Source organism: Rhinopithecus roxellana, chromosome 13, assembly GCF_007565055.1.
Source record: "Rhinopithecus roxellana isolate Shanxi Qingling chromosome 13, ASM756505v1, whole genome shotgun sequence".
In the NCBI taxonomy this organism is placed as follows: domain Eukaryota; kingdom Metazoa; phylum Chordata; class Mammalia; order Primates; family Cercopithecidae; genus Rhinopithecus; species Rhinopithecus roxellana.
The window spans coordinates 3,340,379-3,355,637 of NC_044561.1; the positions used below are offsets into that span (position 1 = coordinate 3,340,379).

Here is a 15,259-nt window from a genome sequence, read left to right on the forward strand (position 1 = left end):
CTGAGGCGGGCAGATCACCTGAGGTCAGGAGTTCGAGACCAGCCTGGCCAACATGGCAAACTCCATCTCTACTAAAAATACAGAAATTAGCCGGGCGTGGTGGCACATGCCTGTAGTCCCATCTACTTGGGAGGCTGAGGCAGGAGAATCGCTTGAGTCTGGGAGGCAGAGATTGCAGTGAGCAGAGACTATGTCATTGCACTCCAGCCTGGGCGACATGGTAAGACCTTGTCTAAAAAAAAAGAAAAAGAAAAAGAAAATGCATTGCAAATTTGCAACAGGTAGCACAGCAGAGAAGGGGTTGTCTGCAAGGAGACAAAGGCTTGCTAGGGATGGTACAGGATGGTGCTTGTGCTGTATGCTGGAGAGGGCTTTATGCAATTTTCTGTCAGCTGAGGGTCTGGTCATAGCTGGGTTCAGGAAGATTGTGAATTATTTGTGCAGGAGGGCGTGTGTTCTGAAAGGCAGACTTAGAGCTTACCTGCTTTCTCTTTTTGCTTTCCCTCAATCCCACTGGTCCAACTTCCCCTCCCTAATTAGGACTCTGCAACCCTCTCTCATAGACCATGTCCTTTCCTTCTTAGCACTTTTCACAAAATTGCACCTTACAATGACAGCAGTGCCCATCTTTCCCACCGGAGACTGAGCCCCATGAGGCAAGCACGTGTCTGTTCCGTTCACACCCAGCACCCAGCAAGTAAATAACCAATCTGCACCTACCTGGGCCTTTCCCACTTCCAAAGGGCTTTGACCTCCACACTAAGAATCAAGATTCACGCTCTGTGAGGAGGATGGGGCAAACGGCAGGTGCAGGCACCCGAGGGGAAAGGAGCAAGACTTGAGATAGAGGCGGGGGTGGGGGTGAGGGAGAGGCGGGGAGCAGCAGATGGCCCCTCACTCAGGGATGGAGGGGCGACTACACTAGCCTGGGTGCTGGGTCCCCTCCTCTCAGCCTGGTCCTGTGATTCCTCTTAGAAACCTGCCAGAAACAGGGGCTCTCCCCTCCTCCTCTCCAGGCTAGGTGTCACTTAGATTCTTGAAACTGAAAAGTAATCAACATTTGCGGGCCCCAGGAATTTAACACAGAGTACAGTCAATGGGGTTTTTGCTTTTTTTTTCTTTTTTTAAATTTCAATTTGGGTGGGTATATAATAGATGTATATATTTATGGGATACATGAGATTTTGTTTTATTTTGTTTGTTTTTGAGATGGAGCCTTGCTCTGTTGCCCAGGTTGGCGGGCAGTGTCACGATCTGGGCTCACTGTAACCTCTGCCTCCTGGGTCAAGCGATTCTCGTGCCTCAGCCTCCTGAGCAGCTGGAATTACAGGTGCCCGCCACCAGCCCCTGGCTAATTTTAGTATTTTTAGTAGAGATGGGGTTTCTCCATGTTGGCCAGACTGGTCTTGAACTCCTGACCTCAAGTGGTCTGCTCGCTTCGGCCTTGCAAAGTGCTGGGATTACAGGCATGCGCCACCGCGCCTGGCCAGAGATGTTTTAATAGAGGCATGCAGTGTGAAATAATCACAGCCAATGGGTTTTTACAGACGTCCCCTCTTCCTTCCCCCACACTGCTGTGCAGCGACTGGACAGTGCTCCCCTGCCTCCGGCTCTCTGCCCAACACAGGATTTCTCTTAACACAGGAACAGCACTGGCCCTGAGTTGGGGGCCTCAGGTGGTTATATGTTGGATGTGGAGGGATTCTGCTCACATCCCCAAGCCCCAGCCCTATTATGCGATGGGTAACTGTGTGTGGGAGGCAGAAGAATGGCCCCTAAATACGACCACATCTTAATCCCTGAAACTTTCAAAAATGTTCCTTTAATAGCAAGGGAGAATGAACGTTGCTAATCACCCAGGCTGGAGATGGGAGATGATCCTGGATTATCATGGTGTCCTGGTGGGCCCGGTGGAATCACAAGGATCTTTTTTTTCTTTTTGAAATGGAGTTTCGCTCTTATTGCCCAGGCTGAAGTGCAGTGGCAAAATCTCAGCTCACTGCAGACTCCACCTCCTGGGTTCAAGCTATTCTCCTGCCTCAGCCTCCCGAGTAGCTGGGATTACAGGCATGTGCCATCACGCCTGACTAATTTTGTATTTTTAGAAGAGACGGGGTTTCTCCATGTTGGTCAGGCTGGTCTCGCACTCCTGACCTCAGGTGATCCGCCTGCCTCAGCCTCCCAAAGTGCTGGGATTACAGGCACGAGCCACCGCGCCCAGCCAAGGATCTTGAAATTGGAGAGAGGGAGGCAGAAGAGTCAGAATCAGAGATGGTGTCCTGAGAAAGACCTGCCCACCGGAGCTTGCAGTGAGCTAAGATCCGGCCTACCGCACTCCAGCCTGGGCGACAGAGCCAGACTCCGTCTCAAAAAAAAAAAAAAAAGACCTGCCCACTACTGCTGACGATAGGATGGAAGGACTCATGAGCTCAGGAAAGCAGGCAGCTTCTGAAAGCCAGAAAAAAAAGGCAAAAACCAGATTCTCCCTTAGAGCCTGCAGAAGGAATGCATACCTGCTGACGTGTTGATTTTAGTACAGTAAAACCCATTTTGGACTTCTGACCTCCAGCTCTGTAAGATAATAAACGTGTGTGTTTTAGCCACTAAGGGTAACTGGTTACAGCAGCAACAGGAAAAGAATCCACTATGGTTGATGGAGATTTGAGTTTTTTCCACTTTCTTCTTTTTTTATAGAGATGGGGTCTCACGATGTTGCCCAGGCTGGTCTCAAACTCCTGGGCTCAAGTGATCCACCTGCCTTGGCCTCCCAGAGTGCTGCGATTATAGGCATGAGCTGCTGTGCCTGGCCATTTCTAGTTTCTTGCTTTGCAGACAGTGTCGCTGTGACTTTCCTACTGCAAGTGTCCTGGTGCAAAGGGGAAGGAGCTAGAAGTATACACAACTTCAGCATTACCAGGTAGTGCCATCGGCTTTCCAAACTGTACCTGCCCCAGGCTTCCATATGGACAATGGATTAGGGAAGGGAAGAAGAAGGCAGTGAAACCATTAGGGGCCATCTCAGTGATCCAAGTTCTGAATTAAAGTGGTGGCCGTGGGGGTGGAAGGAAGAGGCAGATATCAGAAATATTGAGGACAAGTCCTTGCTAAAAGGTTGGCTGTAGGCGGGTGAGGGAGGAGATGGAACGACTCCCAGCCATCTGGAGCAGAAACAAAGATGGTGGGCCACGGCCTGGCACGGTGGCTCACGCCTGTAATCCCAGCACTTTGGGAGGCTGAGGCAGACAGGTCTCTTGAGGTCAGGAGTTCGAGACCAGCCTAGTCAATTTAGTGAAACCCCATCCCTACCAAAAATACAAAAATAAGCTGGGTGTAATAGTGGGCGCCTGTAATCCCAGCTACTCTGGAAACTGAGGCAGGAGAATCGCTTGAACCCTGGAGGCAGAGGTTGCAGTGCACTGAGGTTGCACCACTGCACTCCAGCCTGGGCAACAGAGTGAGATTCTGTCTAAATAAATAAATAAATAAAAACAATAACAACAAAAAGAAAAAACACGTGGACACAGTGGCTCACACCTCTAATCCCAGCACTTTGGGAGACCAAGGCAGACGGAACACCTGAGTTCAGGAGTTCGAGACCAGCCCAGCCAACGTGGTGAAACCCCGTCTCTACTAAAAAAATACAAAATTGGCCAGGTGCGGTGGCTCAAGCCTGTAATCCCAGCACTTTGGGAGGCCGAGACGGGCGGATCACAAGGTCAGGAGATCAAGACCATCCTGGCTAACATGGTGAAACCCCGTCTCTACTAAAAAATACAAAAAACTAGCCGGACAAGGTGGCGGGCGCCTGTAGTCCCAGCTACTCGGGAGGCCGAGGCAGGAGAATGGCGTAAACCTGGGAGGTGGAGCTTGCAGTGAGCTGAGATCCGGCCACTGTACTCTAGCCTGGGTGACAAAGTGAGACTCCAGTCTCAGAAAAAAAAAAAAAAAAAAAAAAAATTAGCCAGGTGTGATGGCACAGGCCTGTCGTCCCAGCTACTCGGGAAGCTGAGATGGGAGAATCACTTGAGCCAGGGAGATGGAGGCTACAGTGAGCCGTGATCGCGTTACTGCACTCCAGCCTGGGTGAGACACAGCAAGACTCTGCCTCATAACAAAACAAAACAAAACAATACAAACCAAAGATGGCTGGCCTTCTTCTGTCCTGCCCTGGCCACTGGCTGTCCTGGTCCCCCCCTCCTCCTTAACAGCCTCACCCTGTGGAGGCTGACCTCTCACCTATTTCTCCCAAGTTAGGAAAACCCATCCCATGTGGGTTAGAAGTCAAATGAACAGAAAGACAAACACACATTTCCAGACAAAGAAATAAAAATGCAGGTGACAGTTTAACAGTTAAACTTTAACTGATCTAACTGAACTAAACCTTAACTAATTTCCAAGTCTGTTTTTGTTTGTGTTTCTTTTTTTTTTTTTTTTTTTTTTTTTGAGACGGAGTCTCGCTCTGTCGCCCAGGCTGGAGTGCAGTGGCCGGCTCTCAGCTCACTGCAAGCTCCGCCTCCCGGGTTCACGCCATTCTCCTGCCTCCGCCTCCCGAGTAGCTGGGACTACAGGTGCCCGCCACCACGCCCGGCTAGTTTTTTTTTTTGTATTTTTTAGTAGAGACGGGGTTTCACCGTGTTAGCCAGGATGGTCTCGATCTCCTGACCTCGTGATCCGCCCGCCTCGGCCTCCCAAAGTGCTGGGATTACAGGCGTGAGCCACCGCGCCCGGCCTTGTTCGTGTTTCTTAAGACAGGGTCTTCTCTGTAGCCCAGGCTGGAGTGCAGTTACGGCTATTGCAGCTTTCAGCTCCAGGGCTCAATCAGTCCTCTTACCTCAGCCTCCCAAATAGCTGGGACTACAGGCACATGCCACCACACCAAAAATACTCATTTTGGTATTTTTTGTAGGGACAGTGTTTCACCATGTTGCCCAGCTTTGTCTCAAACTCTTGGGCTCAAGCAATCCTCCCACCTTGGCCTCCCAAAGTATTGGGATTACAGGTATGAGCCATTTCCAAGTTTTAAAGCAACAGAAGATATCACCATGGCAGAAACTGAGTGTTTTGACCCCACAGACATAGTTTAGCCTCCTGCATGGACAGCGTCCTTTGGAAGGCCATGTGGCTCTCACATAGGAGAGGAGGCTGCATGTGCAGACCTGGAAAATGTCTATGATATATTAATTGACAAAAGGAAGCTAAGAAAAATATGGGGGGACCTCATTTTTATAAAATAGGGATATTAGAGAACTACATACAGATATATAATAGTAGTTCCCATTTATTGAGCAGTTACTATCTGCCCACACTGTGCTAAGTGATCTATCCATAGGTGTTAACACATTTGGTCTTTTGCTGTTGTTATTACTTCATTTGACAGGTGGGGAAGGAACTTACCTAAAGCAGTCTAATTCCATGCCCTTTTTTTTTTTTTTTTTTTTTTTTTTTGGAGACGGAGTTTTGCTCTCATTGCCCAGGCTGGAGTACAATGGCATGGTCTCAGCCCACTGCAACCTCCACTTCCCATGTTCAAGTGATCCTCCTGTCTCAGCCTCCCAAGTAGCTGGGATTACAGGTGTCTACCACCACACCCGGCTAATTTTTCTATTTTTAGTAGAGATGGGGTTTCACCATATTGGCCAGGCTGGTCTTGAACTCCTGACCTCAGGTGATCCACCAGCCTCTACCTCCCAAAGTGCTGGGATTACAAGTGTGAACCACTGCGCCTGGCCTTTTGTTGTTGTTGTTGTTTATTTGTTTTTGACACAGGGTGTCACTCTGTCGCCAAGGCTGAAACACAAATCATGGCTCACTGCAACCTTGAACTCCTGGGCTCAAGTGATCCTCCTGCCTCAGCCTCCCGAGTAGCTGGGGCCACAGGTGCGCATCACCATGGTCAGCTAATTTTTAAAATTTCTGTAGAGATGGGGCCTCACTATATTGCCTAGGCTGGTCTCGAACTCCTGGCCTCAAGTGGTCCTCCCACCTTGGCCTCCCAAAGTTCTGGGATTACAGGCAACTCCATGCTCTTAATCAACTCTCAGAACTGCCTTTCTCTTAACCTGGGAAGAGGTGGGGAAATTTGCGGCCAGCCTGGGGACCACCAGGAGGAATGAGATTGGGCCCCAGTTCCTCTCTCCTGGTAGGATTAGTTGCCATCTGACCCACCAGAACAGTCCTGTCCAGCTGGCAGAGAGGACGCTTATGCCTCAAAGGAAATAACTCACTCAGTGGGAAGTGGATGTGGACAAGTGACCCAAGCTCAGTGCCAGAGGCCAGGCATTGGTGAGGGACGCAGGTGCCATGTGTGGTTTAGGCTGAAAGTCCTGTTGAACCTTCCCACTCTGGTGTCATTGGTGTCATTTTCTTTTTCTTTCTTTTCTTTCTTTCTTTCTTTCTTTCTTTTTTTTTTTTTTTTGAGGTAGAGTCTGGGTCTGTCGTCCAGGCTGGAGTGCAGTGGCGCAATCTCGATCTCGGCTCACTGCAACCTCCTCCTCCCAGGTTCAAGTGATTCTCTTGCCGCAGCCTCCCAAGTAGCCATGATTACAGGCACGTGCCACCATGCCCGGCTAATTTTTTTTTTTTTTTTTTGAGATGGAGTTAAGCGCTTCTTGCCCAGGCTGGAGTGCAATGGCGTAATCTCGGCTCACTGCAACCTCTGCCCCCCACGTCCAAGCAATTCTCCTGCCTCTCCCTCCCGAGTAGCTGGGATTACAGGCATGCACGACTACGTCTGGCTAATTTTTTTTTTTTTTTTTTTTTTGAGATGGAGTCTCAATCTGTTGCCCGGGTTGGAGTGCAGTGGCCGTATCTCAGCTCACTGCAAGCTCCGCCTCCCGGGTTTACGCCATTCTCCTGCCTCAGCCTCCGGAGTAGCTGGGACTACAGGCGCCCACCACCTCGCCCGGCTACTTTTTTGTATTTTTTTTAGTAGAGACGGGGTTTCACAGTGTTAGCCAGGATGGTCTCGATCTCCTGACCTCGTGATCTGCCCGTCTCAGCCTCCCAAAGTGCTGGGATTACAGGCTTGAGCCACCGCGCCTGGCCTAATTTTGTATTTTTAGGAGAGGCGGGGTTTCACCACGTTGGTCAGGCTGGTCTCAAACTCCCGACCTCAGGTGATCTGCTCACCTCGGTCTCCCAAAGTGCTGGGATTACAGGTGTGAGCCACTGCACCCGGCCTAAGTTTTGTATTTTTAGTAGAGACGGGGTTTCACCATATTGGCCAGGCTGGTCTCGAACTTCTAACCTCAAGCGATCCACCTGCCTCAGCCTCCCAAAGTGCTAAGATTATAGGTGTGAGCCACTGCGCCTGGCTTGGCATCATTTTCCTTTCAGGGAGCTGAGTTCCTGGAATGAACTGAGAGGACTGTAACCTTGGAGCCCACACAGTGCACCACTAGGCTTTGCAGAGTAGGATTGGCCTCCTTTGGACAGAGTGAGTCCCTGGGATTCTCAGACTATTCTGGAAGAGACCTCAAGAGGGAGATGCTGGGCTTTTTAACAATAAATACATGAGGATGCAGGAGAGACTGGTTAAAAAAGCAACCGCAACGCTGTGGCTAGGGTTGTTCTCCAAGCTGGTTCAGTGGCCCATGAGTACGTGTACACGTGTGAACACTCCATTTAATAGTAATGATTTTCTTTGAGAAATGGATTTGGGTGACAGTGCACTGTTATTTTTTAGTTTATACACTTCTATACTGTTTTAGTTTATAAACAATAAGCATGTCTTTTTTTTTTTTTTTTTTTTTTTTTTTTGAGACTGCATCTTGCTTTGTTGCCCAGGCTGGAGTGCAGTGGCACGATCTCGGCTCACTGTGATCTCCGCCTCCCAGTTCAAGTGTTTCTCCAGCCTCAGCCTCCCAAGTAGCTGGGATTACAGGCCCCTGCCACCATGCCCTGCCAATTTTTGTATTTTTAGTAGAGATGGGTTTTCACCGTGTTGGCCAGGCTGCTCTTGAACTCCTGACCTCAAGTGATCTGCCAGCCTCGGCCTCCCAAAGTGTTGGGATTACAGGCGTGAGCACCGCGTTCGGCCATGTGTATTACTTTTTTTTTTTTTTTTTTTTTTTTTGAAGACAGGGTCTCTCTCACTCCAGTTGCCCAGTCTGGAGTGCAGTGGCTTGGCTCACTGCAGCTTCTACCTCCCAGGCTTGGGAGATTCTCACACCTTAGCCTGCTGAATAGTTAGGACTTACAGGCACGCGCCACCACGCCTGGCTAGTTTTTTGCATTTTTAGTAGAGACAGGAGTTTCACCATGTTGCCAATAGCGAGATCTCAGCCCACTGCAACCTCAAGTTCCCACGTTCAAGCAATCCTCCTGTCTCAGCCTCTCAAGTAGCTGGGATTGCAGGTGCCCACCACCACACCTGGCTAATTTTTGTAATTTTAGTAGAGACAGGGTTTCTCAGAGTTTGGGGTTTCTCTTGAACTCCGGAACTCAAGTGATCCGCCTGCTCAGGCCTCCCAGAGTGCTGGGATTATAGGCGTGAGTCACCATGCCTGGCCTGATAAGCGTGTATTACTTTTGTAATAAAGAAAGAACCTTCAGGCCGGGCGCGGTGGCTCAAGCCTGTAATCCCAGCACTTTGGGAGGCCGAGACGGGCGGATCACGAGGTCAGGAGATCGAGACCATCCTGGCTAACACGGTGAAACCCCGTCTCTACTAAAAATACAAAAAAACTAGCCGGGCGAAGTGGCGGGCGCCTATAGTCCCAGCTACTCGGGAGGCTGAGGCAGGAGAATGGCGTGAACCCGGGAGGCGGAGCTTGCAGTGAGCTGAGATCCGGCCACTGCACTCCAGCCCCGGCGACAGAGTGAGACTCTGCCTCAAAAAAAAAAAAAAAAAAAAAAAAAAAAAAAAAAAAAAAAAAAAAAAAAAAAGAAAGAACCTTCATAATATTAGAAACATACATGTGATGAAAATTCAAAATATTCCAGGCACAGTGGTTCATGCCTGTAATCCCAGCACTTTGGGAGGCCGAGGCGGGTGGATCACGAGGTCAAGAGATCGAGACCATCCTGGCCAACATGGTGAAACCCTGTCTTTACTAAAAATACAAAAATTAGCCAGGTGTGGTGGCAGACGCCTGTAATCCCAGCTACTTGGGAGGCTGAGGCAGGAGAATCGCTTGAACCCGGGAGGCGGAGGTTGCAGTGAGCCGAGAGATCTTGCCACTGTATTCCACCCTGGGCAACAGAACAACACTGTCTAAAAAAAAAAAAAAAAAAAAAAAAGAGCAAGGGTCTCCAATGACCTCACAGGAACCACTGAGGAACTTTGAATATGGATCGCATAGTAGATGGTGCTGTATCCTAGGTTCCATTTCCAGAGTGTGTGCACTGGATTATGGTCATGCAGACGAATGTCCTTTTACTCGACAGATGTCCACCGAAGAATCAAGAGGGTCCTGGTGTCTGAAACTCAAATCATTCAGCAAAACGTACGGGTTTAGACATCGATGTAGATTTCTAGATCAGAACATATGCAGGCATCACTGTCAACGGAGAGCATACGAGAGAAAGTAAGGGCGGCAGAATGTTAACAATTGGTGAACCTGAGTGAAGAATACATGGGATATTTATGGTGCCATTCTTGCAGCTCATCTGTAGGCCTGAACATTTTCAGGGTAACTTGGAGGAAAAGTGTGCAAGGCCAAGTGAGTTCATGGCAAGGCCATTTCTCAGGTGCACCCCTGAGCAGGGGAGGCAGGGCTGTGGCAGTTTGGTGAGGCTGCCCCTCTGCTCTGCTCCTGGAAACCACCCAAATCTGCTCCTGCACTCCCCTGGCCTTAGAGCTCTATTCCTCCAGCACCTCCAGTCTGAGACCTTTTGCAGGCCTTCCCCACGGGGGGCTCATGCCACACACCACCTGCCTGACTGATGGAGTCTCACTCTGTTGCCCAGGCTGGAATGCAGTAGTACCATCTCAGCTCACTGCAACCTCCACCTCCCAGGTTCAAGTGATTCTCCTGCCTCGGCCTCCCAAGTAGCTGCGACTACAGCCACGTGTCATCACGCCAGGCTATTTTTAGTAGAAACGAGACTACATCATGTTGGTAAGGCTGGTTTCGAACTCCTGACCTCAAGCCATCCGCCCACCTCAGCCTCCCAAAGTGCTGGGATTACAGACATGAGCCACCATGCTCAGTCTATGCCTACTTTTAGTTACATATAATTTAAGGGGGCAGGTTATTCTGAAATTTCTAGAAAAAGGGTGATTTCCAAGTTATTGCCATAGAAAGGCACAGTAACTTCCGGGTGTTGCCATGGCAATGGTAAACTGTCATGGTGGTGGTGTGTGTGTCTTATGGAGAGGTGCTTTGTGCCTCTTCCCTGTTTCAGCTGGTCTTCAGTCTGGTCTGGAGTTGAGTTCTGCCGCCTGCCTCACTGCTTCTCACTCCACTCAGATCCTTTAGCCAATCTCTTCTGCTTGACCCCCTTTCCCACATCAGGTCCAGTATGAGACCAAACCCAGATGCGGGTGCCAGAGCCTGGCACTCATGCCGGAGTTGTGACAAGCAGCTGGAGTCCCACCCCCTGCTCTGCCTATGATCTTACACTGTTCTGGGCCTGTTCCCTCTCTGGACCTGCCCTCCCATCGTCCTAATACTCTTCTTTTGTGTCCTCCAGCCACGGGCAACCACAGCCAGGGAGGTCATGGAAGCCCCAGCAGGTGAGAGTCTCCCAGGAGAGTCCCCGAGGTCCCCATTCCCACACCCGAGGCCCTGCTCCTGCCTCTCAGTGGAGGCCCACCTGTTGAGTGCCCAGGGAAGCCCTGGGGCACACAGAGGGTGTGGGGGAAGATTGTTTGCTTTTTCAAAAAGCAGTGACACCCAACGTCACCAGTAGCTGTTTTCTTGACTTTGGGACATGTGCCTGCTTCAACCTCCCGAGTAGCTGGGATTACAGGCACGAGTCACTACACCTGGCTAATTTTGTATTTTTAGTACAGACAGGTTTCTCCATGTCATCAGGCTGGTCGCAAACTCCTGACCTCAGGGTGGCAAATTACGAGGTCAGGAGTTCAAGACCAGCCTGGCCAACATGATGAAACTCCACCTGTACTGAAAATACAAAAAATCAGCTGTGCGCGGTGGTGGTCACCTGTAATCCCAGCTACTCGGGAAGCTGAGGCAGGAGAATCACTTGAACCCAGGAGGCGGAGGTTGCAGTGAGCCGAGATGGCGCCACTGCACTCCAGCCCAGGCAACAGTGCGAGACTCCATCTCAACAGCAACAACAACAAAAAAGACTGAGGTGGGGCTGGGCATGGTGGCTCACACCTGTAATCCCAGCACTTTGGTAAGCCGAGGTGGGCAGCTCATTTGAGGTCAAGAGTTTGAGACCAACATGGTAAAATCCCATCTCTACTAAAAATACAAAAATTTGCTGGGTATGGTGGCGCATGCCTGTAATCCCAGTTACTCAGGAGGCTGAGGCAGGAAAATTGCTTGAACCCGGCAGGTAGAGGAGGTCACATCACTGCATTCTAGCCTGGGCGACAGAGCAAGACTCTGCCTCAAAAAAAAAAAAAAAAAAGAAAAGAAAAGAAAAAGAAAAAAGAAAAAAAAGAAAGGCTGAGGTGGGAGGATCGGTTGAGCTTGGGAGATCGAGGCTGCAGTGAGACGTGTTCACACCGCTGCACTCTAGCCTGGACAATAAAGCAAGACCCTGTTTCTCAAAAACCAAAACAAAAAAAGAAATAAAGAAAATAGATGCATCTTGAGATTATCTGTTCCGTCTTTGGTCTCCCCTGTGGGCTGTGTTTCACATGGATGGGCAGGGGGGGCTCATGTCTGATTTGGCTTTGTTCCCGAAACTCAGCCCAAGTTCTGGCCAAAAGTGGTCATCAGTAAGTGAATTAGGATATGATTGGCTGTGAGTGACAATAACAGTAGCTTAAACAAACAAGAAAGGTGTTTATTTAAATTACCCAGAAAAGGTCTGAAGGGAAGGGCCCTAGACTGAGCCATAATGTAGCGATTCTCCTGCCTCAGTCTCCCGAGTAGCTGGGATTACAGGCATGCACCACCACGCCAGGCTAATTTTTGTATTTTCAATAGAGACAAGGTTTCCCCATGTTGTTCAGGCTGGTCTTGAACTCCTGACCCCAAGTGATCCACCGGCCTCAGTCTCCCAAAGTGCTGGGATTACAGGTGTGGGCCACGGTGCCCAGTTACAATTTTTTTTTTTTTAGTGGATTTCTTATATCTTTTTGTTTGTTTTTGAGATGGAGTCTCACTCTGTTGCCCAGGTTGGAGTGCGATGGCTCAATCTCGGTTCACTGCAACCTCTGTCTCCTGGATTCAAGTGATTCTCGTGCCTCAGTCTTCTGAGTAGCTGGGATTACAGGCACCTGCCACCAAACCTGGCTACATTCTTTTGTATTTTTGGTAGAGACAGAGTTTCACCATGTTAGCCAGGCTGGTCTCGAACTCCTGACCTCAGGTGATCCACCTGCCTTGCCCTCCCAAAGTGCTGGGATTACAGCCTGAGCCACTGTACCCAGCTACAATGTATTTATTTATTTATTTACTTTTGAGCGGACTGCTTTTTTTTTTTTTTAGACGGAGTCTCGCTCTCACCCAGGCTGGAGTGCAGTGGCCCGATCTTGGCTCACTGCAAGCTCCGCCTCCTGAGTAGCTGGGACTACAGGCGCCACCACCACACCCGGCTAATTTTTTTGTATTTTAATAGAGACAGGGTTTCACTGTGTTAGCCAGGATGGTCTTGATCTCCTGACCTCCTGATCCGCCCGCCTCAGCCTCCCAAAGTGCTGGGATTACAGGTGTAAGCCACCGCACCTGGCCTCACCTCAGCCTTTCCAGTAGCTGAGACCACAGCTGCACCACCGTGCCCAGCTAATTAAAAACAAACAAAAAACCTTTTCTACAGATGAGATCTCACTATGTTGCCCAGGCCGGTCTTGAACTCCTGGCCTCAAGCAGTCCTCCCACCTTGGACTCCCAAAGTGCTGGGATTACAGGCATGAGCCACAGAGCCGGCCTGTAACAAGACTGAAGGGAGGCCCATCTCATGCATGAGCATGAAAGCCCAATCATCATGCTTATGAACTACAAAAGGATCATACAGCAAACGTTTACTGAACATTGCCCTTGGTACTCCACAGGTACTGTCTCATATAACCCTCACCATGTACCTGTCATTTTTTCCACGTAAGAGGTGAGTGAACTGAGGCCCAGAGAGGTTGAGAGAAATAAGTGGGTCACACAGGTAGCCGGCAGGCTGTCTGCTGTGCACGTGGGGGGCCCAGACAAGCATGCGCTTGGGCTGTGTATGTAAGCAGGAGTGTAGAGAATGGAGCAGCTGTGAGCACAGGTGTTCATGAGTGCATCTACTGCTCTGTTTACATGGTGTGGACGTGGGTGTGCCCAGCATTTTTTTACAGTCTTGGCAGGCCTTGCTTCCCAGCCTGGAGCACCCTCTCTCCTTTGGTCCCCTGATTATGCCTATTTATCTTTGAAGATTCAGTGCAGGCGTCACCTGTGCTGTGCAGCCTTCCCTAGCTCCTCTGGCTGAGTCAGTTGCATCAGCTCTCCCTGGCGTTGCTGTCTCTCCCCTTTGCCCTTGCAGGGTGAGCGCAGGGACAGGGTGTATCCCTTCATGTCTGTGTCACTCAGGTGCCTGGAACAGGCTTGACCAGGATATTAACAAGAATAACAGCTGCTACTAGGACTCAGTGGGCCTGGCCACGCTCAGGGCCTCACTTGATCCCATTTCTTCATCTCATCTCAGGTGAGGAAGTGAATTTCCAGGGAGGATCATTGATTGAAGCAGGTGCATGGCAGAGCCGGACAGTGAACCCTGAGTTTGGTGCCAGCCCTGCCACTCCGATACCATGCTCCATTCAGGACTATTATTTTTTAAAACTTTATTTTGGAATAGATATCACATGCACGTGGGAAATAGTGCAGAACATATGAAAGCATTTAACACTGAAATGTGTTCCATCACCCCTGTCCCCTGGTCTTCTGGCTCCCTCCCCAAGGAGGCAACCACTGTTCCCAGGGTCTTGTGTGTCCAGGGCCCCTTCACACTGGGTTCCCTCACCCTGGATGTGTGTGAGTACAAACATATGTGTGCAAATCCTTCTGGAGAGGTTTAAGCATGAATAAACACAGATGCAAATCTGCACAGGACACATTTTCTTCCCTCCCTTCCCCCCCTTTCTTTCTTTCTTTCTTTCTTTCTTTCTTTGAGACGGAGTCTCGCTCTGCCACCCAGGCTGGAGTGCAGTGGCCAGATCTCAGCTCGCTGCAAGCTCCGCCTCCCGGGTTCACGCCATTCTCCTGCCTCAGCCTCCCGAGTAGCTGGGACTACAGGCGCCCGCCACCTCGCCCGGCTAGTTTTGTGTGTGTGTGTGTGTGTGTGTGTGTGTGTGGTTTTTTTTTTTTTTTTTTTTTTTTTGAGATGGAGTCTCGCTCTGCCGCCCAGGCTGGAGTGCAGTGGCCGGATCTCAGCTCACTGCAAGCTCTGCCTCCTGGGTTTACGCCATTCTCCTGCCTCAGCCTCCCGAGTAGCTGGGACTACAGGCACCCACCACGTCGCCCGGCTAGTTTTTTGTATTTTTTTTTTAGTAGAGACAGGGTTTCACCGTGTTAGCCAGGATGGTCTCGATCTCCTGACCTCGTGATCCGCCCGTCTCGGCCTCCCAAAGTGCTGGGATTACAGGCTTGAGCCACCGCGCCCGGCCGTTTTTTGTGTTTTTTTAATAGAGATGGGGTTTCATTGTGTTAGCCAGGATGGTCTCGATCTCCTGACCTCGTGATCTGCCCGTCTCGGCCTCCCAAAGTGCTGGGATTACAGTCTTTTTTTTTTTTTTTTTTTGATACAGAGTTTTGCTCTTGTCACCCAGGCTGGAGTTCAATGACATGATCTAGGCTCACTGCAACCTCTGCTTTCCAGGTTCAAGTGATTTTCATGCCTCAGCCTCCCGAGTAGCTGGGATTACAGGCGCTACTTGCCACCACGCCTGGCTAATTTCTGTATTTTTAGTAGAGACGGGGTTTCACCATGCTGGCCAGGCTCGTCTCAAACTCCTGACATCAGGTGATCCCCCTGTCTCGGCCTCCCAAAGTGCTGGGATTACAGGTATGAGCCACGGCGCCTGGCCCACTTCCTTCTTCTAATGCTGGAATGAATGTTCCTGTCGACTTTCAGACCCACTTGGCCAGTGCAGCCAGCTGCTCTGCTCTTGCGTGAGGACACAGACACATGGGGGCAGCTGGAATGT

The 15,259-nt window shown here is 50.1% G+C and overlaps 1 non-coding gene across 1 annotated transcript; it reads right to left on the minus strand.

Annotated features, from left to right (window-relative positions):
* Positions 1-12,983: 12,983 nt before the first annotated feature.
* Positions 12,984-13,091, minus strand: LOC115893089. Its single transcript, XR_004053044.1, has one exon. It is a non-coding gene; the product is annotated as a small nucleolar RNA U13 (small nucleolar RNA).
* Between the last annotated feature and the right edge of the window lie 2,168 nt (positions 13,092-15,259).